The following is a 27,180-nucleotide window of genomic DNA, read 5'->3' on the forward strand; positions in this document are numbered from 1 at the left end:
CTTCTGATCTGGTATCCTTAGGTGCGTTTATAGAAAGAGCCTTGAACTAGAAGATAGAAGTCTTAGATTCTTATATTAAATCTACCATTAATTGGCCTATGAAGTTGGGAAAATAATTCAATTTACTTGGGTCCAAGTTTGTTCATCTGTAGAATGGACATGATGGATTACTGAGCGCAAGGCGGTAAGACTCTGAGGATGGAAGATACAGTATGTTGCCCCAAGGAGCTTACAGTGGACTGGGGAAGAAACATCAGAAAACAAACCTTTAGAATATAGTTTGGTAACTGATGTGATATTATATTCTGTCCCACACGCATGGAGAGGATGGTCACATCTTAAAGGATGTGTGTGGGTTAGCTTAGTAAAGATGTGGAGGATAGTATTCCAGACAGGAAATAGTATGTGCAGAAGCATCACACACATGCACACACGTGCACACACTCATTGTGGGGCCTGCACGTCTCGTTTGGTTACGCTCTGCAGGGTGAGTGGAGGAGAGGCTAGAGATGAGTCTAGAGAATCAGATGGAAAGCAGATGAAGAAGAGAAAGGCTTCCCTCACTGTGATTGGATTTTACTCTGGAAGTAATGGGGAACTGCCAGAGGCCTTGAAGCAGAGAGATTAAAAATTCAAGAATATATACACACTTGCTTTATCTTTACTAAAACAGTAACTGCTCTGAGATGGTGTGGCCACCACCATCCCTGTCACTGCTGCGTCATTGTCACCATATGAATAAAAGCTGACTTTACTAGAAGCAGAAGCAGCCTGGGTCAGAGTGGTTGCTAACATCTGTGCACCAACTTGGCTATTTGTGAGCTTTGCACTGTTGTGAGGAATTTTATATTTTAATTTTGTTCCTCTTTTCAAATCTGTAAGTCACAAACCATGCAGATGTTTGTGGACTTACAGCCCTGTGGAATAAGATGGTTTTGCTGCCAATAATTATGGTTCTCCAAAGACATAAAGTCCTCTGTGTTTGTTATTACTAGACAAGATAGTTTTCCAGGTTATTTCTGGCTCTTCCTGCTGGCTCCGCATAGAGCTCCGTCTGGTGAACCTGTTAGGGGTACTTTGGTACCAGTTCTCTACCGAGGATGTTTAGTAAAACACAGTGAGATGACCCTTCTCATTCTGGCTGGTGACCCAGTACCTGCTCGCTTGTGCTGCCTGAGCTGGCTGTCTCATTGTCCCTGTTGAAGTAACTGGGCATCTACGAAACTTTCAGATTCCAAATAAGATAAAACTTTATTTACCTGAATGTTTCTGATTCAAATTAGCTGTAGGCCTGGTGTACGTTTTTCTTACTGAGCAAAAGGAAAATTGAGACTTCTTTGGGAAGTTAACACTGTATGCTGCAGGATAGATTAAAACCAGTGCCTTTTTTCTAGACCAAGTGCCAAGAAAACACCCTTTATCATGTTTTAACCACTGTTAATAATTCTTATGTAAAAAGTACCATCTAATTTTTTAAGTATTTCACATATGACCTAATTTATATGTTAAGTAAGGGGCTTTTGTGCTCTATATGTTATCAACTGCATTTTTAATCAAAACTTTTAAAATTTACTAACCTCATTTTACTGTTACTCATTTGTACTTTTGTACTTATTTATACATTTAACTTACCTTATATATCATGTGTGACGCTGGTAAAACTTGCTTGTTATAAAATGCTATGTAACTTTAGCTTTTACCATGGCAAGCTGACTTTTGGGGTGGGGCACATCCTCTTCCCTTTGTTCCATAATAGACGACTGTGGGGTTTTACTGTACTAACTTCAAAAATGGTTTAAGGCAGGGAGGCTGACTTTGACAGTCTGTTCTTTGGCAGCATATTAAGTGTGTGGGGAGGGAAGCAAGGTGTTAGCTATTTTAAGCTTTCGTGGCCACACTAAGCCCCACATGAGGGTCACCGGAGGTCACTGGAGTTGTGCAGAGCCTGGGGTTGCCGTCTGTCTTCGGGTGTTGGGTTGAGTCAGCGTCAGGTAGCAGTGGTGGTCGTGCTCCCACCGCCCCGTTCTCTGCATTTCTGATCACTACGGTCTCCCAGGCAAGGACGGTGCTTGAGATGGATGGTCTGGATGTAAGAAGGATGGAAAGCCCAGGACATGGTACATCAGGGTGAGTGCAGGCACACGCAGTGTGGAGCCCAGGGAGGGTGAAAGGATTGATTAGCTGTACACTTTGGTAAGTAGTTATGTATTCATGTTAAAATTTCTGAGGGAATAAAAATTTAGAAATAGTGTGTGTATCTTTCAGACTCATAGAGGAGAGAAATAGAATAAGCAAAATACTCAATCTAAAAAAGACAAGGAAGGAGAAGAAACAGAAAAGAGAATACAAGTAGAAAGCACAAAATAAGGTAGTAGAAATAAATGCAAATATGTTAGTAATTACACTGCATATAAATTGGCAAAATGCTCCTGCTAACAGAAACTGTCAGATTGGATGAAGTAACAAAATCTAGTTTTGCTCTTTATAAGAAACATACCTTCTAAAGGATATAAATAACTTGAAAATAAAAAGGATGAAAAAAAAGATGTGTGTCAATACTTAATAAAGGTTGTATTGGTGGCTGTATTAATGTTGTGTGAAGTTGACTTTGGGGGAAAAAAACTACCCTAGAGAGTGAGGATCACCAAAAACTGATGAAAGGATAAAGGAATGGTAATTTACAATTGGTATGTACCTGATAATATACTTTCAAAATATAATAAGCAAAAAATGGGACCACAGAAAAAATAGGCAAATCTGTTAGCATTGTAAGTAAATTATTTAAAATAATCTCTCTTATTAAGGAGAGATTTAAATTAATTTTTAATAAATTTAAATAATTTATCTGCATATTAATGTTGGAAAAGGCAGAGAAAAGTCAAGAAAAATACAGGAGATTTAATAAAAGCATTTCCAGGTTTGCTGTAATGGACACTTACAGAACACTGCCTCGCAGAAATCTTTAAAAAAATTCTTTAAAAATTCTTTTAAAGACCATGAGGAACATTTACAAAAACTAATAACATTTTGGTCAAATACAGCCAGTTTTAACAAATTTCAGTATATTGACACCTTACTGCATTCTGTTTATAATGCCATTAACTATAGGTAACAATATGATTTCCCTGTATGTTTGGAAATTTAGGTGTATTATTTATAAATGACTCGTGGGTCAAAGAAAAACTCAAAAGGAACATTAGAAAATATTTATACTGTAGCAGTAATAAGATACTCTATACCAGAACTTGTGTGATATAGCTAAAGTGATACTTCACGGAAATTTGTAGACTTTAAAGCTTATATTGCAGGACTAAATGCTGAAAAATAACAACTGAATTCTTAAGAATTAGAAGAATGAGAGAATACTCCCCCAAGTAAAGTAAAAAGGAAATAAATATAAGTTTATGAAATAGAAAACAAAAGTAAATCACAGAGGAAACGGTGCAACTAAAAATAGATTATTTGAAAAGACTAACAAAATTGAGAACTGCTGGCAGGATGAGTCAGGGGAAGAGAGAAGTCACGAAGCAGTGCACTTCTGGGGTGGAGATGGGGCTGTTGTAGGAATGGTCAACTTCAGGCTAATGTCTGTGAATGCTTAGGTCAAATGGACAGATTCCTAGAAGAATATAGCTCATATAGATCAGCTTGAGAAGGAAGAGAAAATTGAATGGCCTTAAAACATAAAAGAAAAATATTCCCACAAAGAAAAATACCAGCTCTACACCGGTTACTAGCAACTTCTACACAGTATCCAAGGGGTAAGAGTAAGAACCCACTGAGGAAACCGGACGGCTTGCAGCACTAGGGTTGCCAGTCAGTGGGACAGGGTGGCCCTCAGTCGCTGGGTGGTTGGCTAACTGAGTGGGACAAGACAGACCTGGAGCATCCCTTCGTGCCCTGTAGACACATCTGTGGGGCTGGGTTCTAGATCTAAGTCTATAGGTAAGATAGAGGCATAATTAAGATAAGGTTGTACCACTTTCTAAAGATAATGGAGGAGAATTGTTTCATGACATTGAATAAATAAGATGAAAATGCATCAAACATAGAGCAAAAGATGGGCAGACATGACTACATCAAAATTAATCATTTCTTCCCACTGGTAGACATCATCAGGGAGTAGGGGTTAGTGTTCTTCATGTAGAGAAACGTGCCGCACAGTGAAATAAAGACAGATAGCTTCATAGAAAACTGGGCAGAGGACATCACTATGCACTTCATAAAAGAATGAAGTCATTTGGCCAATAAGCATGCTGTCAGACATTCAGCCTCATAAGTAATCAAGGAAGTGCATATTAAAACCACATTAAAGCCACAATGAGAAGGTACTGTATTCCTCTTAGATTCTCAAAAATAAAAGCCAAATGGTATTGCTGTTCATGTAAATACAGAGCAGCTGGAATACCCAGGCGGTGCTGGTGGTACTGTTGATTGCTGCACCCACTAGAGAACATGTGGCATCATTTAGTAAAGGTGCAGAGGCGCACGCAGGATGATACAGTGTCTCGTTCCTACCTCTGTGCACACAGATCAGGAGACGTGCCTGGTGGTTCACGCAGCGCTGTTCCTGATAACAAAACAGCTCATGTGTCTGTCAGGGCAGGATGCAGAGGGCTGTACGCCTACCGTGGAGCATGTGCAGACCCGGACGTGGACGGTCAGAGCTGCGCTCAGCCCCCGGGACCGCCTGAGGAGAATCTAGTGTTGGCACAAGTACACAGCGTGGCTCCGTTTATGTAAAAGTCAGAATGTGGGGAGTGGAGGGCACATGCACTGTGCAGCTCTGAGTGGGTGACAGGGGTGAGATTTAGTGATGAGTTGGGGGGACACTAACTGTGAGAGGGAAGGGTAGGGTGTGTGTTCTTTTTCAAAAAATGCTTGGTGAGTACTCACGTTTACTGTATTCTTTTTACCTTAAACTTATTTATATATAATACATGTTACTCATATATTTTTTATATATTTAAAACCTACTGATTAAATTAATAACAGTTACTGACAGTCAGTACTTAATTGAAACTAGTAGCTGGGAAAAGAAAAGTGAACCAAATTCTGGGCCATGAGTGCGGTATTTGCTATGTGTTTCCCACATATGCACATTCAATCTTTGTGAATTCTCCAGCGTAGTCCCCAGTTTTCTTTGGGGATCTGAAGTTTTTAATACAATATTTGTATCTGATAGAGGATGAGAGTTCCTGCTGCTGGTGGCAAGGCCCCCCCCAGGCTGTGTGGGTACAGATAGCTCTCATTCTTTTGCATTTTTCTGGGCGCTGCATTTGTGCGGTTTTCTACTTTCACATGTTTTCTGCTTATTGATTGCATTTTAAGAAGTTTGAGAAAGGCCTGGCCTTACCTTACATTTTTCTAACTTAAAACATATAATAATGTCTTTTATTCTTACAGTTGCATTTGTGGATGTAACTTTTTTTTCAGAATATTACCATTTTTTGTTTATTTTTCAAGCACTTAATAGTTTTATGTGTCAGGCATGATTTATTCTAAACACTTTAAAAATATTAGCTCATTTAACCTGCATTAAAACCCTGTGAGGGAGACACTGTCATTCTCATCTTCTAGCTGAGGACACCGAGGCGCAGAAGGGTTGTTGCCTGAGGTCACACAGCGAGTAAGTGGAGCCTGTCGTTCAACCTGGGAGCCTGGCTCCAGACTGTGCGCTTGACTGCTGAGCTCTGGACCATTGGAGCAGGTCTTGGGGGGGACGTGCTGTCATTTTCAATAGTATTTAATAAATAGGGTACTGTTTTGAAGGTTACCAGCATATTGTCAAATTGATGAAATGATTATATAGTTTCTTCTCTTTTATCTAGAAAGGAAAAACTAATATTAGTAAATAATGTATCTCTAGACATTGCTTAACTCTGCTGTTAGATGAAGCCTGTGCGCCTGTGTTCATGAGATGAGGAGAACAGATAGAAAAAGTGCCTGTGGTCTAATTGCGGGCAGGACCACGCGCACAAGTGCTGGTAGTGGCCTTTCTTTCTTCTTCCAAAGATGAGCTGATGGAGCCATAATTTAAAATAAGAAAGCTTGATGGCAGCGTGTATAAATTTGAGAAAGCAGTATTTGATTCAGGGATGTTGACGTGATATTTGGGAGAAATCCTTATCATAGAGTTAGACTGTGAATAGAGAAAATTGGGCAACTGTAGGTAATTTGTGAAGAAGCTAGTAGTAATATTTGGAAATAAGGCACCAAGGGAAAGAGAAGAATCAGATAAACCCTTTAGAGGGATAGTTCTTAATCACTGAGGGCCATACTCTTTTGAGAGTCTGAGACTAGCTTATAGAAATTTCCATCTAAATTCAGGGGCTTTATAACTCCGTGTTGTTGTTCCCTCCCCACCAAGCACATCCTGCTTTTAGCTGAAGATATCTTTCTCTCTGATGTCAAAACACTTAGGGATACATTTTATGAATTAACTTATTCTTTTGTACCAACTTGAAACCATTTTGGAGGATAAACCATAGCAATTTAAAAGTCTGGTTTTTGTTGAAAACCAGCTAATCCTTAAGCCCCATTGGTATCATTTTAGTAATAGCACTTAACATTCAGAAAGGAAAAATAAATCACCTGACTTTTCGTTTTCGGTTTTATATAACTTGACAATCTGGTAGTTGGTGACTTAACTTGCTATTCTGGTGTGAGATTAGACAGTGCAGTGTAACATTTAATGATTGCCTACTGTGTCGCAGGCACTGTGCTAATTGCTAGGCTACAGCGATGGGTACAGCTGTGGTTCTGCACTTAAGACAGTCCGCAGTCAGATGACGGGTCACAGAAGCAGGTGTTTGTAATACAGTACTGCGTTATTTAGTATATAATACATAGGAATGGAAAGAACGGCCAGAATCACTGCTGGAAGAGGCGATGTCTGAATGAGTTTTAAAGGATCAGAGAGACAGTGTGTGTGTGCATGTGTGTGTGTGCACAGGAAGGAGAGCTGAGGTGAGGGGGACAGACGGGAGGGACTGGGAGCAGAGGACCAGCCTCAGGGAGGAGAGGAGCAGAGGCAGGCTGGTGAGAAGCAGCGTGACGTGCTCTACAAGTGCTGCAGAGGGATGCTGACTGGAGTGCGGATGAGGGACCTAGAGTGGTGCAGACGCATGGAGCCGGACCATGGAAAGCTTTTTTATGTCATTTTTAGGAGCCTGAACCTCATCTCTTATCCTGTGCTTTGGGAAGTGATCAAAAAGTTTTAAGCAGGGGACTGATTTGATCGTAGTTAAGTTTAATGGACTCCTCTGGTAGATGTTATGGAAGATAAATTTGAAGGGAAAAAGGCTGGAGGCAGGGAGGCCATTTGGGAAGTAGCCGGCTTAGTCAGGCTGATGAGAACTTAAACCAGGGCTGTTGTTCCTAGGCATGGGCACGAGGGGACGGATTCAACTCTTCGTATGTGTTCTTGGTTCACAGGAAATGCAGTAAGACTTGATGCTCGGAAGTGGCCAGTGGGGCAGGAGTAGGCAAGATTAACTGGAGTTTCTGGCCACATGATTTCACGGATGGTGGTGACACCACACAGAGAGAGAACGCGTGATGAGTAAGGATGAATTGAGAAGCCCAGGAGGTCAGGTTTGGGTGTTTTGAGTTTGAGGTCTAACAAGGCAGATTGGCTTTCTGAACCTGATGCTGTGGGATGTGACTGGGGGTCCTGGACTGGAAAGACAAGTGTGGGAGAGGCCCTGCAGGGAGCGCCTGTGGGCTGTGGAGAGCGTGGAAGAGGGCGGAAGGCAGGCTCGTGGGCACATCAGTGTTTCCGAGTCAAGCAGAGAGCTGCCCCACAGAGGAGGGAAGGAACTAACCAAGAACAGGTGAAGTCGTCAGTGAGCCGACCCGGAGCCAGCGGAGTCTGGGCGTGGGGCCGTGTCTTCTCCCTATTGAAATTCAGTTGACTTACAGCGTGGTGTTGGCTTCAGGCGTACAGCACAGTGATTGGGTTATTTATATAAAGAATATGTATGTATTTTTTTCTGTTACTTTTCATTATAGGTTATTATTAGCCACTGAATTTAGTTCTCTGTGCTCTATAGTAAATCCTTGTTTATTTATTTTGTTTATAGTAGTTTGTATCTGCTAATCCCATACTCCTAATTTACCCCTCCCCACCCGTACCCCCCTCCCCGTAACCATAAGTTTGTTTTCTATGTTTGTGAGACTTTCTGTTTTGTAAATAAGTTCATTTGTATTATTCTTTTAGATTTCACGTATAAGTGATACCATGTTTGGCTTTGACTTTCTTCACTTAGTACGATTATCTCAGTCCATACACGTTGCTGCAGATGGCATTATTTTATTCTTTTATATGGTTGAATTATACACACACACAGACACACACACCCCACAAACTTTTTATCCAATCACCTGTTAGTGGACATTCAGGTTGCTTCCATGTCTTGGCTGTTGTAAACAGTTCTGCTGTGAACATTGGTGTGCATGCATCTTTTTGAATTAGCATTTTCATCTTTTCCAGATACGTGCCCAGGAGTGGGATTGCTGGATCACGCAGTAGCTCTGTTTTAGTTTTTTGAGGAACCTCCATACTGTTCTCCATAGTGGTGCCACCAATTTACATTCCTACCAACAATGTAGAAAGGCTGCCTTTTGTCCACATTCTCTCCAGCATTTATCATTTGTAGGCTTTTTGATGATGCCCATTCTGACCTATGTGAGGTGACACTTCATTGTGGTTTTGATTTGCATTTGAGCATCTTTTCATGGGCCTGTTGGCCATCTGTATGTCTTCTTTGGAGAGATGTATGTTTAAGTCTTCTGACCATTTTTTGATTGAGTTGTTTGTTTTTTTGATATTGAGTTGTGTGAGCTGTTTATATATTTTGGAAATTAAGCCCTTGTCAGTCACATCATTTACAAGTATTTTCTCCTAGTCCATAAGTTATCTTTTCATTTTGTTTACAGCTTCTTTTCCTGTGTGAAAGTGTGATTAGGTCCCATTCATTTTTGCTTTTATTTCTTTTCCTTTAGGAGACTGATACAAGAAAATATCGCTATGACTTACATCAGAGAACGCTTTGCCTGTGGTTTTTCTAGGGGTTTTATGGTGTCGTGTCTCATATTTAAGTCTTTAAGCCATTTTGAGTTTATTTTTGTGTATGATGTGAGGGAGGGTTCTAACTTCATTGATTACATGCACCTGTCCAGCTTTCCCAGCACCACTTGCCGAAGAAACTATCTTTCCTCCATTGTATATTCTCGCCTCCTTTGTAGAAGGTTAATTGACCGTGGGTGTGTGGGTTTATTGCTGGGCTCTCTGTTCTGTTCCGTTGATCTGTGTATCTGTTTCTGTGCCAACCCCATGCTGTTTTGATGACTGTAGCTTTGTAGTATTGTCTGAAGTCTGAGAGGGTTCTGCCTCCAGCTTTGTTCTTTTTCCTCAGGGTTACTTTGGCAATTCTGGGTCTTTTGTAGTTCTGTAAATTTTAGGATTTGTTTTTGTTTATTCTAGCTCTGTGAAAATGATCATGATAGGATGATCCACATGTTTAATAGAACAAATACCTATGGTTGTGATGCCTTATGTAGCCTGAGTGAGTGTTGGAGATCAGAATGTAGCATTCATCCAGGACTGAGGTCTCACAGCTGGCACATTATGAGTTTAGGGAGACTGATGTGTGACTTCAGAGCAGTTAACATGATCAGCCATGGCAAATACTGCATTCTGTGTTGTGCGTTATTCTCTGTGTATTAACCCATGTAATTTTCACAACAACTGTAGTTGTGATAGGAGATTATACAACAAGCTCCCTGTCCCATGGGGGCAGGGAGGTGTGTCTTGTCTGTTGTGCTCTGGGTGCCTGGCATGCAGAATGCACTCAGACACTGAATAAGTGAGTGAACTGCATATTCTTACTCCCTTTATGCATGTGGTCCATGGGCAGGGTGAGGCTGGATTACTGGTGCCGTCAGTGGCAGAGCTGGTCGGGATGGGAGGGGGGGAGGAGCCCGTGCGGTGCCAGGACAGGAGCTGTCTGGGGGATCAGGGGAACAGAGGCAGGACAGACACGGGAGGGGAGCAGTCAGGAGATAGGGTTAGAAACAGAGTTGTCCTGGGTGGTGACAAAGGGTCAGGGTCCTGGAATGGAGTGGAGTCGAGGCTGTTGGTCGTGGAAGCTCTGAGCATCTGTGTAGAGGGCGGAAGAGGCTGCGCTGCAGCGGCCGTTAGGGTGGAGAAGACGACAGGGACTGTCCTCCGCAAGAGCGCTGCTGTGGACGAGGCAGGACAGAGGTGGAGAGATGAAGGTCATTTTCTTTCTCTGACTCCCCGCTTTCTCACCTGGTTAGGGGCTCAGACTGGTTGGCTGAGAAGACAGGAACGGCTGGGGCTCCCTCCCTCCTGAATATGAACAGGCCTCTGGGAAAGCTTCATAGTACTCAGTAAAAACACAAAGGTTTTAAGTTTTGCCTGCTGTTCCAGCCATACTTAAGGTATGAATTCTAAACGCTGTATTTCCCCCCTCCAGAAAAACTTACCTCACTTTTTATTGTCATAAAGCTAAAGCTTTGTGTTTGTAGCAGCACCGATTTTTGTTTGGCAGCTGCTGCAGCCCAGACGAAGGCTCTCTCCCCCCAGGATGCCCTGTTCCCAGGTCCCTGCCCACCCTCTCCCCTCCGCTCCCCGAGGCTCTTCTTGAATACTTTTGTTTCAGGAAGCTCTTGAGAGGTTTCTTTCTACATTACATGGTGGCACAGAAAAAAGTAAAGTTTATTTTTGCACCAACTTGTAGTTAAGGTTTTCAGTTATACATTTTTAGGATGTTTCAGTAACGTAAGCAGTCAATCCTGGTTCATTTCTGAAAGATTATTCAGTCTGATATTTTATTTGCTTTACAAGGCTCTAATTTGTTTTTATGTATTTTGATAGTGTTGTTATTTCTGTCCTGAATATTTCCCTTTAGAAAAGCATTAAAAATCCAGTAACTTATTATAGGATTGTGTTAAACCTAAAGTTTTATTGCTTATCATATACTTTAAAGCATAGCTTCTGATTTAAAATTGTTTCCTTTTGTAGCTGTGTAGTTATGCCCACCTATCCTCTTGTTTACGTCTGTGTGTGTCTTTCTGACAGATGAACATCACCCTATGAATAATCACTTTTAGGAAATTCAAAGTTAGTCAAATATGTTATAAAACGTGTTTGTATAATGAGATGATTTCCGAAGGAGCCTCTTAGAGCAGATGTGCTGTGTGATTCCGGGGTTTTCTCTGCCCACTCAGGGTCTCAGGAAGCAGCGGCTGAAATACGGCTTCATGACCTTTAACACAGAACCCATGAATGCCTCAAGTACAACTTCACTTTCACGGCCTTCTTCGTGAACCTCAGTGATTGTCAGATCAGATGTGCATTTAGATCTTTGTACTGAACATGTCTTGAGGAGGAGAACGAAGCTTGGGGTCAGCTTGGCATCATCCGCACGTTTATCTTCTGTTGCTGAGGATTTCGGGGGGCTTCGGTGATGGTGCTCTCCGAGGAGAAGGTGCAGCGAGTGTGGGTGGACCCAGTGTCTCCTGAATACTTCCCTGGGGGCCTCACGGGCCCCATGGTGTCCACACCTGGTATAGAGCGGATGGGCGGGTACCTGTGGTTCCCGTGTGATGCCTCCATCTGTTACATCGTCAGCGCATTAACTGACAAATTATGTCAAGGCAGTGTGTTTGAAAGTATCTCACTTTTCCTTCATCAGTAAGCTGGATCAGACTGTCTCACAGTGATTAATAGCACAGGAGGTTTTTCATGTGTTCAAGTGTGTGTATAGTGGATATTTAAGATTATATGTGTGTTTTTCTGTGGACATTTTTGTAAATCTGGTGATTTTGCCAGTTTGTCAACTCTTAAGTATAATATACTTAACTATAAATACAGTTAAGTATATAATGTTTAATTAATACTTTAATTTTACACTAATGAAATTGAAAATTCTTGAGTCTTACTCTTTTACACTTGTTGATTTGGGTTCTGATAATCCGTTTGAAAATGAGGAATATGCTTAGGCTCTCGTGACCTTTAGTAGCAGAAGCTCTCAGTCCTTACGGGTCATAGTTGATCGGAAGCTGCTGGCTGTCGTCAGTGGTGTACGTCTAAGCAGGTGCAGGAGACCGCAGGACAGAAGCATGGTTACCTTCGCAATGTGTTTGCTCCCCTCAGACACTTTGTTTCGGAAGACAAGTGCTGTTCAGTACCCTGGTGAAAAGACTCTTCCTCCTCTTAGACAAGGCTCATGGGAGATTTCTTGCTAACTTGGACATTTCAACATTTGAACATACTGAACTGGAGTCATGGAATGGTTGAGAACTAATTCATTTTTTCTTGTTTTGCTAAATCAGTAGTTTAGTAATTAAAGCTCTTAACAGATTTAGTAAACATTAATTTGAAACTTAAATTAATGAAAAGTATTACATACAGGAGATTTACAGTAATTTTTTTGGAGGTTGGGGAGGTGATTAGGTTTATTCATTTATTTGTTTATTTTTACTCTTTTTTTTTTAATGGATGTACTGGGGATCAAACCCAGGAATTCGTGCATGCCAGGCACGTGCTTTACCACTGAGCTACACCCTCCCTCCTCCAGTAATTTTGATATGGGAGAACATAGAAAATCAAAACAGTTCATGATTTGTCTAGGTAATAAGGTATGACTGGAAAGAAAGATGTTTTCTACTAGAGGAACTTGTTTTGATTTAACAGTTTGGGGAAGGGGGAAGGCAGTTGGAGAGGTGGTTAAGCCCAGATTACCACTAGTACACTAAATATCCCAGTCCATAGGTATTTCCCTAAAGCGCTCGTGTTTTCAGCACTTTTGTTGACTAGCCTTCCTTACAGGGCTCTGAAGTCGCTTCGTTTATCCGTAACCTCGTTTAGCGGAAGGTTAGAGCGCGCACTGTGATGGGTGAAAACCGATTTGGGGGTGTGTGTGTGATACAGCCTGATAAACTCTATTACAGCTGTCTGAAAGAGACGTGAATTTCATTTTTCAGAACTGTTTTAGTGACGAGAAGGTAACCAGGAACCTAAACTTAATTCCTTTTCTCTGAGTTTGTCACCTTCAGCTGCCGAGTTCTGTGGTGAACAGAGCCTGGTCGCTGTAAGTTGTCAGCTGTGCGGAAGGACCTTCCGGAAGCCTTGCTGTTTCCCGCAGAGGTGCGAGGGCAGGACGGCCCGGGCCTCGGGCCTCTCCGGGGGAGAAGCCCTGGTGACGGCCGTGTGTCTCGTCTGGACGGAGCAGCTGGGGGACCAGCAGCCGCAGGAGGAGGGTCGGGGGGCTGCCGTTCCGGGAGCCGTCGTGCTGAGAGGGACTCCGCTGCCCTGGGTCTGAAGGGGGGTTTGGAAATGCTGGGAGAACCTGGAAAGCGTTGCTGGACAGACTAACAGGAAAAGGGGGGAACATTACCTTTCACTATCACTTTTAAAAAGGATTTGAAAAAGGCTGAGAGGAACGGAATATAGATTTCCAAATTGGAAAGGGACTTGGCGGAATCCGGCCGATTTGGTCATTTTATAGACGGGGAGCGAGAACCTCAAAGAGTTCTGTGATTTGGTGTGTAGATCGTAGGAGCTGGTTTGAAGTGGAAGCTACAGCTTCCCTGCTGGGTTTGATTGGTTCAGTGTGAGCTGTCATTGTCAGAACGTCAGGAGGCGGGAGGGACCACGGGACAGAAGACCCCCTAGTGACCTTGGCAGATGGTCCCCTGTGCCTCACACACCGTTTCAGGAGAAAAGCTCTGCTCGCTGACGTGCAGGGAAGACTGACCTTCGCACAAACAGGGATTGTGGGACGTTTCCTGCTAACCTGAGTGTTTCAGCTGCATCAGGGCTGTTTCTAGAGAGTGTAGGGGTTGTTGATACAGGGAAACAGACCCAGGATGGAGGTAGAATGATAGGTTAGTACTTAAAATATGAACGGAACAATACCTTTCTGTGATGTTTTAACAGCTGCCCTTAATAATTTATCTCAAATTAGATGGGTTCAGGAGTAACAATATTTCTTTTGGCAAAAAGTAAATGTATAAATAGAACTTTTGTATATTCTTTTTGAGGTGGATAAGGCATTTGAATGTTCTTATCTATTATATCTGGATAAGTCAAGAATAACTAAATAAAATGAAATAACTAAAATAGAAAAAAAATCCTGTTAGAAAATATATGTATATATTTTTACTTTTAGTCTGGTTATTCTTTATTACGTAAAAAGCGCTTAATAAATCTTGTCATCTCACACCTGAATCCTATTTCTGCCTTTCAGATATAACCACACATGTTTAATGATATCAATTATCAGGTCTTCTTTCACTATAAATTACAGAATAAATAAGTGTGTTATCAGACCTTTGGGTCTTAAATCATGTGAGTATCCTTTGCACATTTTCCTGCACTGCCTGTTTGATCGTAGGAGCACAAAACGTTTCCCACCTCACACTGCACTTCTGCTCGTTCAGCCCTTTCCTTGGAGTTAAGATTAGACAGGTTTACAGATTTTTAAGAGTGTGATTTTTGAAAGGCTTCTGACCACTGAGGATTGTTTGAAGCTTTGGTGAGTGAGATTTAGTGCTTTAAAAGAGGACTTTAAAAATTCTCAAAACACTTGGAAGGTATTTATTCCAGTTCTAAGTAAAATGCAGTTTAGCTTTAGATTAAATAAGGTCTTGAGGTTTTATTTGGGGTTTAGGAAACTCGTTTTATTTCCACTCTAAAGTGGTTATCAGAGCAGGTTTTTTATTCCCTATAAAGTGCTAGCAAAAGAAAATGAACTGTGTAATGCCAGTTTTAAGAATTACAGCGAATGCATTTCTTGGAGGAAGATTGTGCACTCTCTCCCCCATAGCATCTTCTTAATAAAATACGCTGCTTCTCCTATTTCTGTCAGTCTTAACGTAATAGAATCTCACTCAATAAAGAGCTAAGAATTCATTTGATTGACAACGTTTGTTTTACATACATCATGAGTTTTTTAACTTGCCCCCTCCACACACACCACCACCACTTAACATAGAAAAGTGCCTTTTATGAAGTTTAGAAAACTTTCATAAACATTTCAAATTGCTCTGTCATAGTTCTCTTAGTGGCTATACCATTTTTTCTTGTTATTGGACATACGCTATTTAAAATTTTTTTCTTATTGTAAGTACCTGACATGAATATTTGCATATAAAACGTGTCTAATAATTTACCCTAGGATAGAGTCCCAAGAGCGGAATTATTGGGCAGACCCTTTAAGCTTTGTAATACACGTTGCTCATGTTCTTTCCAAAAGGCTGTATCAGCTTATAGTCTCCAGTGTGACTTCTGGGGTCCTTTCGGGGACTTGTTGAGAGCACGTGGCAGAGAGCACCACACGGTGTGGGGAAGCACGGTTTCTAGTCTCTGCCGCCCCACATGCTAACTGTAGCTCTCCGCTTTCATCCTGTAACACGTGTGGGCCTCAGTTTCCTCACCATAAACTTGGATGAATCATAAGTACTCTCCCAGCTCTTAATTCTTATTCTATAAAAAAATGGATTTGAACAAGGAGGATCAGTGCTGACTTCTCACCAGCGGATTTGTCTGGAAGGAAAGCAGACTCAGGGAGAATGAGATGTACCCAGAGCAGGGAGGATGCTGAGGCCAGAGGAACAGGACGCCTGGTTTACTCTTCAGATGATTTATCTAAAGAAGAGTAGAGTCCAGTCAAATTATAGCCGATAGACAACTTCACTTGAGACGTAGGGACTTTCAATTAATCTTAAGTAGAGAAAGTATAAGGAGAGACGTGTATGTAGCTTTTCAAAAGAAGTTGTGTTTTAATGTAGGTTATAGGTTATAAAATGAATCAGTCCAAGCCAAAAAAATAATTTATTAAAGATTCAAATATTCATACAAAAGGCAAAATATTTTCAAATTTTTGAGTCAGTTATTCTGTCATGAGAAAGGGGGCAAAAACTGTGTATCATCTCAAATATGTAGCAAAGGGGCACCTGGGCACAGAGTAAATCTGGTTACTTCTCTTCTCAGGAAGCAAGCACCTTAACCCTGCCTTTATTTGAAGAAGACTTAATCTCTATTAATAATTTAGTCAACTGAACTTCATTAATGGTTGTGAGAGAAACCGGACCATGGCCTGGCTGTGCTCATCCGGGACTGGGACTCCCTTCCAGAGACTTCTGTAAAATAAATCTCTATGGCACTGCCACCAGGCATTTAATTATTAAACAGACACAAGTATAGTAATAATGTAAAGATTGATATACGAGCATTTTTGTAATTAGCTTTCTAAATTAAGAATAACAAAACATTTCTTAAATCCTGCGATGAAGGATGTTAGCTGATTTATTGGTCCATTTTAAAATCGACACTTCTGGTCTGATTTTAAAAATTGATAAATTACGAAATGTAAATTATTGTACAAAAATAAGATGTACCATGTTAAAAAATGTTTTCAAGTAGGAAAAAAAACTCAAAAGTTTGCAGAATGATGGTAGTTTTTAAAAGTCTGTTAGTCTTTGAGTTCACTCTTTGGAGTTCCCCAGATGGATGGTTAGAGTGAGAACTAGTGAGTTCATTGCTTGACTGAATAAATAATTGATAGGGCACAAAAGCGGCTTTCTCTTCCTCCCCAGTTCCTTTCTCCCCCATTATTCACTTTCTCTCTTTTAAAAGGCTCCTTTGCAGCCAGGGAGTAACTGTGTATGAATGTGCGAGGGCCCAGGCCTACTGCAGCCTCGGCGTCAGCTGAGTAACCGGGGTCACGAAGGAAAGGAGGGACCCCTCCAGTGTGGGTCCCCCCGTAGCTGCTGAAAAGACGCGGGGTGGTTCTGCGTCGCTGGACCTCACCCTGCGGTAAGGCCGCCGTAGGGGTTTTCTTTAGCAAAATATACTCTTCTTTTTGGATGTATTATCTCTGTGTCTTTCACAGTGTCTGTCTCAAGACAGAATTGAATTTTAAAACTGAGTCAATCACTGGATTTCTTCTAGTTTTTCAGAAACCTTTCCACTATGACATGGTCAGAGTTAATCTGGTAAAACATCAGCATTTAAAAAAATTTTTACATAGCCTATTAGAATTCATTTTCTAAGAATTATGGCTATGGTATTAAATATTAATGTGAAGTCCCACTTTTCTACCTCTCAGCACAGCACCAGAGTAGGAATTGCTCCAGATCATTTGCTCTCTGCTCTTAAGTCATAAGAGACTCAGCGTTTCCCTGGATCAAAGCCGTGTCCATCCAGCCCAGTGATCGCTCGGACAGTGCTGCCACTGGGGGTGGTGGTCATCCTTCGTAAATCAACTGCCTCCTTATTTTTTTGGAATAAGTTAGTAACTGGATATCTTAAGAGATTATTTTAAAATATTTCTTGAAACTTACGTATGTTTGGCACATTTCATGATATGAGAATGCTTTTTTTTTTTCGCATTTATGTAACAAATTTGAAGTAAGATACTACTGTAATCCAGACTTTATCACCTGGAAGTATTTATTACTCGACATCTTGCTGCTTCACTTGTGTACTGGTGCTTCACCAGGGTAATGCTTACCCTTGAGTATGTTTTTAAATAAGGTAAAGCTGTGTTTAGTATAATTCAGTGTCATATATTTTACTGTATGCTGCACTTCAGATGACAATCATGTGTAATACATAGGCCAGTGCGTCTGATCGAGGCGCCGCTCTGGATAACCAGCCTTTGCCCTGTGCCCTGTTTGTCTTTCATTTCTGAACTTCAAGTGACGCCTTCTTATTCACTTGAGACTTAGTGATTCAGTCAATACTCACTTTATTCATAGTCATTGTGATATTATGACACATTGTGATTTTGAGTGCTGAACCGTGTTGTTTTTTTTGGATCTAAAGTGTAATTTTTAGTCATTCTTAAAACTTAGGCTTTACTCTGGGTTTTCACAGTTCTATTTCAGTAGTCACGGAAACCGAGTATGTCTGGTTTTTACTGGCCTTCTTAGTCTGACACTGGTATTGTTGACCTGCGTTTCTAAGCAGGACAGTGAGTGTTTCACTTATCAGTGGCCGCAGGACTGCCCTAAGGTTTGGTGGCTTCAGACAGCAGTCGTGCTCTGTTTCTCATCATTTGGAGAGCTGGCTGGGTGAGTCTGCGTCCTGCGGCCCAGGTTCGGGCTGCGGGCTGTGGTTGGGCGGCCCTGGGCCCCGGGCTTCCCTTCCGTGCGCTTCTCTGTAAACTTACCTGCGCTTCCTCGCGGCATGTTAGCTGGACTCCAAGAAGGGACACTCCAGAAGGGAGAGGCAGAAGCCGCAGCTCTTCGAGGCCCAGGTTCTGGAGACACCCAGAGTCACTTCTGTCTGTTCTATTGGTCACAGACCAAGCACCTGGGGTCAGGTAGGGGTGGGCGGGCATGCGACACCACCTGATGAGGGGGCTCGCACTGTGGAATGGCACGTGGTGGGGTGTGTTGTCGCAGCGTCATTAAACTACCGCAGGGGGTTGAACTGTTTGCTTAGTGTAGGTGTTTGTGGTTGCCACAAGTCACCAGGCACGTGAGGGTGTGTGCTGGCTTTACGGGAGGGCCACCTAGGTGCTCCGGGCCGCTGTTTTCCTCAGCTGTGCCGTGGTGATGTCAGCCCTGCGGGATGGCTTGACGGTTGAGTGACATGACTGCTGGGAAGAACATGGCATAGTCCCCTGCTGTCCCTTTCCCAGGTCCCGCGTGTCTGATTAACATACACATTTGTCATGATAGAACTTAAAAGTGTGTTTTTACTGACAAATGATAATTCACCTGAAGTCTTACTAGTCTTATCAAGGTACTGTGATAGATCTAATCCGAATAAAGCTTATGATAGTCAGGTAATTTATCTGTCTTCTAATTCAAGCGTTTCCCTGGTGCAGAAAGTCTTTGTCAGCTGTCCTCTCCGGGCTGTTCCATGCCGTGAGCTGCTGGTGGTGGGGATGCTGAAACCAGCTGGCTGGCGGGTTTATTTGCCATAGGTCTCCGCTCCATCCTGCCTTCCCTCATGCAGAGAAGCCTGGAGACTTTCCTAAGTGGTCTTTTTAGGTCAACCTCCAGAATTTGTTTATGCTCTAATTTACAAGTCCCTTGCCACAGGGGTTACCAAAGTGAATCAGAGAAGGAAGTCTGAAGAGAGAGGTAGTTTTCCCGTGGTTGTTGATGAGGAGGGCATGGATGGAGGATGCTGTTTGTCTGGCAAGCATGGTCCTTGATGCTGTGTGAGTAAGCCCTTGTTTGTTCTAGTCTGGGTAGTCACCAGCGCCACCATCCTGTCACAGTGTCAACACTGAGTTTTGGTCACCGGGTAAGCGAGTCCTAGAAAAATCAGTGCTACTTATAAGAAAGTAAGTGAAAGCACATGTCATACTTTGCTCTTGAAGATCAGATTGAAGAGGATATTGATGTGGCTTTAAATAATATGTACAAAGACAAAACCAAATAAAGTGTTACATTAAACACAGCAGACAGCTGGAGGAATGGAGGGAGAAGTAAAGAAGACCTTCTGGAATTAAAGAGTCGAACAGATGATAGTGTTCTGGGTTATGTGGGAGGTGCCAGAGTGAGAACGGGGCAAAGGAAGTGGACTGAGTTTTGTCAGGTGAATTTGTTGAGAGTGAGGGGGAACGTTTCATTTCCTCTAAAAAAATCAGTGACATTGGAATTTTGTTCATCTTCTTATTTTTAAGCATGGTCTTTATAAGTGATTTTTGGGAGACGCTTTTAAGTTGTATGGACGGCCCTGCTTTTGTCCACAGCATACAGTGGGGACCAGTAACATTACCTATTTGGGTAGCACTTAATTTACAAAGCATGTTCATGCATATTACTAAGTTTTCTTGATTCTAAGAGATATCAATTGTAAGACATGTCCTTTGATTTAATAACTTTTTTCTCTCCTTTTGGAAAAATCAAACGCATTTTTTGGAGGAGGGAGGGGTACTCTCTTGAAGGGTAACTGTGGCTTACTCGTGGTCGTTGGGCAAGCTGCCCTTGACCTCCAGCACCTCAGCCCTGAGAGCATGATTCTGAGCACATCCAGGAATTACTTTGGCCTGGTTTCCATGTCCTATTTAGTTAGGCTTGCAGCTTTGTTTTTTTTTACTAGTTACTTTACACATCCCTGGAAGTTAAGTCACTTCTCTTGAAAGTCATCCGGGAGAGTTTGACAGGCAGGTATTTGGTACCTGCTCAGAATTATCACTTAGTAAATCTTAACTCAGCATGACTTAGGCACGTGTCACAGGCGGCTCTGCATATATAATAACTTTTTATTTCAATACTGCATTACAGTGATCTTTATAAAGACATTTCGAGAGGTGGTTAGGGACTTAACTTTATTAAATTAAAACTCAACTGTATATGGTTCTGTTAATGCAGGCCGTTGAGGTGACAGATAAAAGGTGTATTCTTACTCATGTCCAAGTGCACCATGGATAGGCAGTGACAAGCTGTTACGTGATGTGTGATGACTGGCAAGGTTCTTGTGAGATCTACTGTAAGACTCCTCTTGATTTGAAAACTGTTAAAGTGAAAAAATACACATTTTAGAGTTTAGAAAACAGACTATATCTTTTCTTCCTAACAACTACACAGGAAGACAGAGCAGGGCTGGACACTGTTCTTATTAAGGTGAAGAATCTGAGTATTTGAGACTTAAAAGTCACGCACTAAGTGGTAGGTCTGGGACTGTAACCCGGCTCTTCAGGACTTCAGGTGTGCGCACTGTCTGCTGCTCTGTGCTGCCTTCTTGACTGTAATTTAGTTACGGATTCCCTTCAGTTTAATGAGATTCACTTATTCAACAGGTGTTTTACTAAATGCTGTTATTGTATGCCAGGCATTACAGTAAATAATACTGTACGACAATAAACAAAAAGTTATGGTCTGTGTCCTCACGAAACCAACAACTTCAGAAAAGACTGAAGCTGAGATAACTACAACCAAGATGAACACCGAGGGAGAAGCAAGTGATAAGGTGCAGGAGGGTGTGTGACAGGGAGACCTCGCCTGGCCCGGCCTGGCGGGGCAGTGCTGGCGGTCACGGCAGGGAGGGACAGGGGTCATCACTGTGAGGCTGAGGTTTTGGGGATCAGCATGGTCAGAGGGCCCTGCAGGCAGCAGAAGCAGCAGCTGCAGGCACGGAAGGAAGCACTGGAAGGGCCCCGCTGCGGCCGAGCGCTGTGGAGAAGGGGAGACAGAGGTGGGGAGGAGTTCAGGAGGCGGACGCTGCGGCCTTGCTCAGGGTGTCGGGCAGCCACGGGAGGGCTGTGAGCTGAGGTGTGACACGGAGCTGAGTTAGCGCAGGGAGGAGCCTGCTGGAGGAAGCTGCTTCCATGGACCTGGTCGCAGAGAAGGGGACAGGTGTGAAGTGTGGGAGGCAGACACAGCCCACAGTATCCTCTCCCAAATCCTCTAAGTAACCTGTGCTTGACGTTAGGAAGTGACTGTGGTATAGAATATAACTTAGAAAGCATTGTTCCTTAAAAAGCAATTTGTGAAGTGAGCTAATTCCTGTTATTGTTTGTTAGATCCCATTAAATAGTATATGGAGAACTTAGTTTGAAAAGAGAATTTTACGTCTTAATCTGTATGGTAAAGCGTGTAAGTAACTTCGTACATACACGGTGTGCACCCGTATAGTGTGTGTTATTTTGTTCACACTTGTGCTTATTAATCAATAACGGATTTGAAAGGTGGCTGAATATTTATGATTTTATTATTTTTGGTTGATTGGTTGAAACTTAGATGAAGACCTTGAACCTTTTTGTTTCAAATAGCATTTTATTAAGAAAGATTTTTTCCTTTGTAATGATAAGAATTTATTGTTGGATCATTGGTTTGAGAAATGGGCTCCTAGTTAAATTAGAAGATTCGGGAGGAAAAAGTTTCAGGAGCGTACTTCCCTCAACGCCTTGTGAACTGCTTTGTTTCTTACCCAGCAGTATTTTTTGTGTACTTATGGCTGCGATTAGTCTGTTGTATACAGGGTATCACAGTCAAGGACCTGTGCGAGCTTTGACATGGACAGTCAGACCGTTGGGGAAATAAGATGATGGAGCCTGGGGTTCTAGAGGGTTTTCGCTCATCTCAGGGGGAGAGGTCCAGCTGATACTCTGTTCCTCCTGTTCGTGGCCGTGTGAGTGCGCAGCTGACTGTTGCCAGATTTTTCAAATTTTCAAAAGTGTCCTGAAATACAGATTTGAATATAAATTAGTTGGTAACTAATTCAAATATTTTTTTAAAACTCTGACTCTAACTACAGGACAAAATATGCCCGGAGAATATATTTGGCCCTCAGGCCTCTGTTTTACAGCCTCTGCTTTATAGATGTCTTCAATCCCAATATGAAGATGGAAGATCAGAACTATTTCTAGGTAAAGTAAATGTCAAAAGAAGGAAGGAAAGAAAGAAGAAAAGGAAAGAGGAAATGAAGTATTTTTTTTATAAGAAGTACAGAACTATCTAGGTTGTGTTTTTAGTTTAAACCAAGTTCAAAGAGAGTTGCTGTCCCCAGAATTACTTGCATGTGCTCCAGAGCCTGCGTCTGGCGACTTCAGCTAACTGAACGTGCACGACTGGGAACCGGGGAGGGGTGGGCCCGCGGGGCAGCCGGTACGCCGTGGGTGGGAGGCTGGTGGTTCCCAAACAGTTCCCAGGGGAGGACAGCAGAGACGAGAGACAGCTGACATCCGAGAGAAGTCAGACGATAAAAAAACAGCAATCTGAGTGAATCATGGACCCTTGAAGCATCACTGTGTTAAGAGCATGTTCTGACTTTCATGTTAATGAAAGAAGAGGTCAAATTGTGTTGTACATTCTGATGTTTTCAATACGCCCCTCTCAGTAACACATATGATACACAATCATTGCAGGCAATTAAGAAAATGTAGAAAAGTAATATGTAACACTTTTCTTCAAAAGCTAGCAGTAGGTAAAATAAATTTTGTGATTTCCTGAAAGTATTTAAATAGAGCTTGGCACTTAGTTTCCTAATAGCCAGTTCATTTCCAAATTAGTCGAATTTGGGCTTAAATAAAAAAGAGTATTAATTAACTCAGGTGAGAAGAGGCACCAGCAGTGAGATGTACATGGATTAGTGAAGCCAGCGGCTCAGCAATTCCTTCGAGGACTCGTTTGTCCTCTCTACGTCCTGCACCCAGTATCGCGTTCTCCGAACTCTGTGATCCCAGCGGCTCCCGATCACCTTCAGGATTATGAGTTTCTTTTCAGATCTAGGGAGAAGAATCAGCTGTTCTTAGCTTTCTCAATGAGCAATGTCGCTTTCCATTCCCTGCTGCCCCCGCCCCCGGTTTGCTTCTCCTTGGTCTAAATTGGTCTAACTCTCACACAGGCAAACTAACCCTTTGCAAGAGGAATGGGTTTACCATACTGGATTAGGCTGTGGTGGTCCAGCCTGGTGCATCAGGGTCGGCCAGCTTCTCCTGAGCCCCGACTATGGGGGGACTTGGGGTGGAAGTCAGTACCCTCAGCCCTGTCCACTGAGAGTGTGTTAAGCATCACCGTGCCCGGTCCAGCCCAGGGAAGATGGGTGAGCCCCTGGAGAAGCCACTGTCTCCCATGTTCCAGCACCTTGTTAGCAAAACTAATTTTAGAGCCTCTGATTGAAGATTTTCTTTTTCCAAAAATTCTCTTGCCACTTAATGGACACCTCTCTGTAGAAAAAATTATTATGTGGGTCATGAACAGAGCAAAGTTAGTTAGGGAAATACAGTTCTTTAAATAAGCTTTAGTTTTTAAAAAAAATGTATATTCTCCTGCTTTCAAAGGATTTTTGTACCATAATCTCTAGGAGATGGTATTATCCTCATTATCTGATTATAAAAGTGAATTATAATTTATGGGATTACTTATGAAGCCCAAGTAAATACTTATTTTTGAAGTTTTAAAAGTCTTTCTGCAGAGAATGCTAATTCTGTATCTTAAATACCTATCATTTTGACTAAAATATTTAACCAGCTGACTGCGTATTGCATTTCTTTCAGTTTTCAGATTTTTAAGTATTAGCCAGATATGTTAGTATCTGGGTCACACAGTCCTTACAAACAAATCTAGGCCAGAATGGTGTATGCTTCTTGGCTGCCAGCTTAGGTCTCTGTTTGACCATGCTCTGACTTTTCATTATTTTGTTCCCTTTCAGCTAAGCTTTGCTGGCTTATTTTTGCACAGTATTATGTCAGTTCTTTGTATGGAACTGGTCTTCTTGTGAATTTCCCCCTAAATCAAGGTAACAGAGCAGATAAATGACAGTTCTTGGCTGTAGTGCCTTAGAAGTGCTGCTGTACAAAGGGTCACACAGTTAAACTACCTACTGCAGTGCTAATTATTGGGTGAGATCTTGTTTAAAATGCTAGAGAACCTGTGTTTTGGCACAAGAGCTGTAGCGTTTCTCAGAGGTCCAACCTGTACGCAGTTTGGCATCGAGAACCTCAGAACTGCCAAAGACCTGCAGTGACTCTTGAGTGTAAACTTGTTCCACCTTGTGACACTGGATGGCGCCGTGTTTTGTTCGGGTAAACTGGGTCATCCAAGTGTGGTGGTGCAGAAATTCGGGAAGGGAGCGCGGAGGAGGAAACTGGAGCGACAGCAGTTTCCCCTTCACCCTGGAAGTCCTGCAGGCTGCTCTCTTCTGAAGCATGTGTTTAACTTTGAAAGGGATGCAGTTTACTGGCAGCTTGTGTTAATGCAGGGCACATAGTTTCTTGTTCTTAAAATTAAGAACCTTATACCTTTTGGAATTTTTAATAGTTTTCTCTGCTGAATTTATAATGCTTGATTTCACACTACTGTGTCCTATTATGAAAGTATGAAATGAGAGCATTCATGCCTCTTGAAAGTTTCCCTAGATAAGTTAAAAATTTCTTCATCTAGCATCAGTGGACATCTGGTTAGCAAGCGTTCCAGATGTTAAATGCTTGCCTTCTTTGATTGCTAGAACATTCTTACTGTAAAAAATCTGAAAAGCTACATGTATATTAACGATTCTGGGTTGTCAATGAGTATTTGTTAATACAGGGTCTTCAGGGGTTATTGCGATTTGTCTGTTGTGGGGCCATGTGTCTTCTAATAAACAGTTCGCTGTAGCCATCCTCTCTTTGAGTTTTGTAATTAGTGTTTCTGTTTTTCAAGGGACGATGGCAATTCATGTGGCTACTAGCATGCAGAGAGGTTATCAGTGAGTAAAGGAAGAAGAAGGAGGTTCTTAATGGGACCGAAGAGCACTTCCACAAGGACGGTGCTGGGACTCTGTCTCCTTGTATCTGGCCCGTGCCCCGCCCTGCCCAGAGCCTCCCCCCATGGCCTTGGCTTTGTGTTTTTTTGTTTTTAAAGTGTAGTACTTGGCCATGTTCCAGAGAGTTATTGTGAAAAGGATGAGCTTAGATTTCGGAGCAGACACGCAGTGATGGGATCCCAGCTGGACCATTTAACAGCTCTGGGGTCTTGAGCATGTTCCCAGCTGTGACATGGGCTTGCTACCCCTCTCTCTCAGGGCCGAGGGAGGGTCTCAGATCCAGTGCAGGAGAGAGTTTAACACATCCAGTTCTCTTTCCTTATGTTTTAAGACAAGTGACCCATTTGCTTTGCAAATGACATTTGCCTTTTTAGTATGATGCTGTAAGAATTCATGAGTTAATACCCCTAAAGTATGATAGCTTTTAAGATGTCTTTAACTATTCACAAATAAGTGGTATATGACAAAATATTGTTGGTTTTTGTTGAGCATGTGAATGTGGAATGTGGAATTATTTTGAAAACTGAAAATACAAATTCAGATGCAAAAAAACCTTTTAATGAAATTTGAAAAGCATCTTTTTTAGCCAGTAAAACTAATCATGTTGAAATATTTCATTAATATCTTCAAAGAGTTCATAAGCTGAAGAGTGCTTTTTTTTTTTTTTACTGTGAAGGTAAATGTTAACCCAGTGGCCACGTATAGAATGTGAACCCCCCGAGTTTATTTATTGAGATTTGTTCACAAGCACTTGATATGTTTGTTTGTATTGAATGAATACCGCAGCTCAGTCCTCGACCTGTTAGTCTAAGACCCCCCCCCCCAGGCCCATTTTTGTTCAGCTGTCTCCCAGCTCCTCCATCCTGAACTGACAGGGCAGAATACAGAGCTGCCGTAGAACCAGACTTAAAACTTCAATCATCTTTGACACCTGTTCTGTTCCTCATGCCGATCAATGAATTAAAGTAATCTTCTGGATCCCTGTCTCTGTCCCTTTTCAAAACCGGGGCTAGACTGTCATAACAGACCCCACTGTGCATGCTGTTGCTGAAACAGTCTCTTTGCCTTGCTAAGTCGGTTGCTGAGCAGAGAACGTGATGTGACCATCTTCCCGGGATGCAGGGGAGGAACTTGGCGGTATACACGCCTTCCTGCGACGCCTGGAGCACCCGCGTTCCTGCCTGCTGCTCGTAATACCGATGATGTGAGGTGCAGTTTATCTCTACCTGTAAAAGTCATATCACAAGGTCTAGCAAAGATCTTTTCTCTGAAGCCTTCCCTATCAACCCGAATTAAAACCCCTTCTCCGAGCCCCCAGCATGCACCACCTATGAGCTGGAACAGGACTTCTGTGATACTTGGAGGGAGATGAGAGGCGACTTTCCCGACGAGGTCCCGAGGAGGTTTCCGATCCCGCGCTCCTGCGCCGCGAGGGGCGTGCGCGCATGTTCCATCGCTGCTCCGCTCCCGAGGAGTTCTGTGAAATTGCTTGCTACTGTGAACCCAGGAAGGCGTGAAGTGTTTCAGCTTCTCTAACTGTTCTTTGAGGCCGGAGCGCCTATCTGCATTCCTGTTACTCCGTGGAGTAGTCGGCTTGTTGGAAAATAACTATTGGCCTTGGGGATGGTCATGCGGATTTTAGAGAAGGAATCAGAGCCACTACTGGGCTTCTAAAGCTGAAGCTTTTTCTGTTTTATTTTGCTTCTTGGTGCTGTAATCGTGAGGTCGTGTTGGTACAAGCAGTGTTTTGTATGTTTATTTGCTTTCTCTTTAATATAATATTGTCAAGCTCTGGTGTGATGCTGAATTAGACTCTCTGGGAGTGGGGCCTAGGACTCTTGCATTCTTACTAAGACTCCTCTGAGGTGCTTCTGGAGGTGGTGGCCCTGGTGACAATGACTGTGGCAGCTCCCAAGGCTGCTGTGTGTCTGGTGCACCCC

At 42.4% G+C, this 27,180-nt stretch overlaps 1 protein-coding gene and 1 long non-coding RNA gene across 6 annotated transcripts in view; both read left to right on the forward strand.

The window, feature by feature from the left end:
* Positions 1–27,025, forward strand: LOC116661490. Its single transcript, XR_004317366.1, has 2 exons — positions 1–11; positions 14,915–27,025. It is a non-coding gene; the product is annotated as an uncharacterized LOC116661490 (long non-coding RNA).
* Positions 1–27,180, forward strand: part of ZEB1 (zinc finger E-box binding homeobox 1) — a 170,081-nt gene that overhangs the window by 13,763 nt on the left and 129,138 nt on the right. The window lies entirely within an intron of this gene.

Source organism: Camelus ferus, chromosome 35, assembly GCF_009834535.1.
Source record: "Camelus ferus isolate YT-003-E chromosome 35, BCGSAC_Cfer_1.0, whole genome shotgun sequence".
NCBI classification, from domain to species: domain Eukaryota; kingdom Metazoa; phylum Chordata; class Mammalia; order Artiodactyla; family Camelidae; genus Camelus; species Camelus ferus.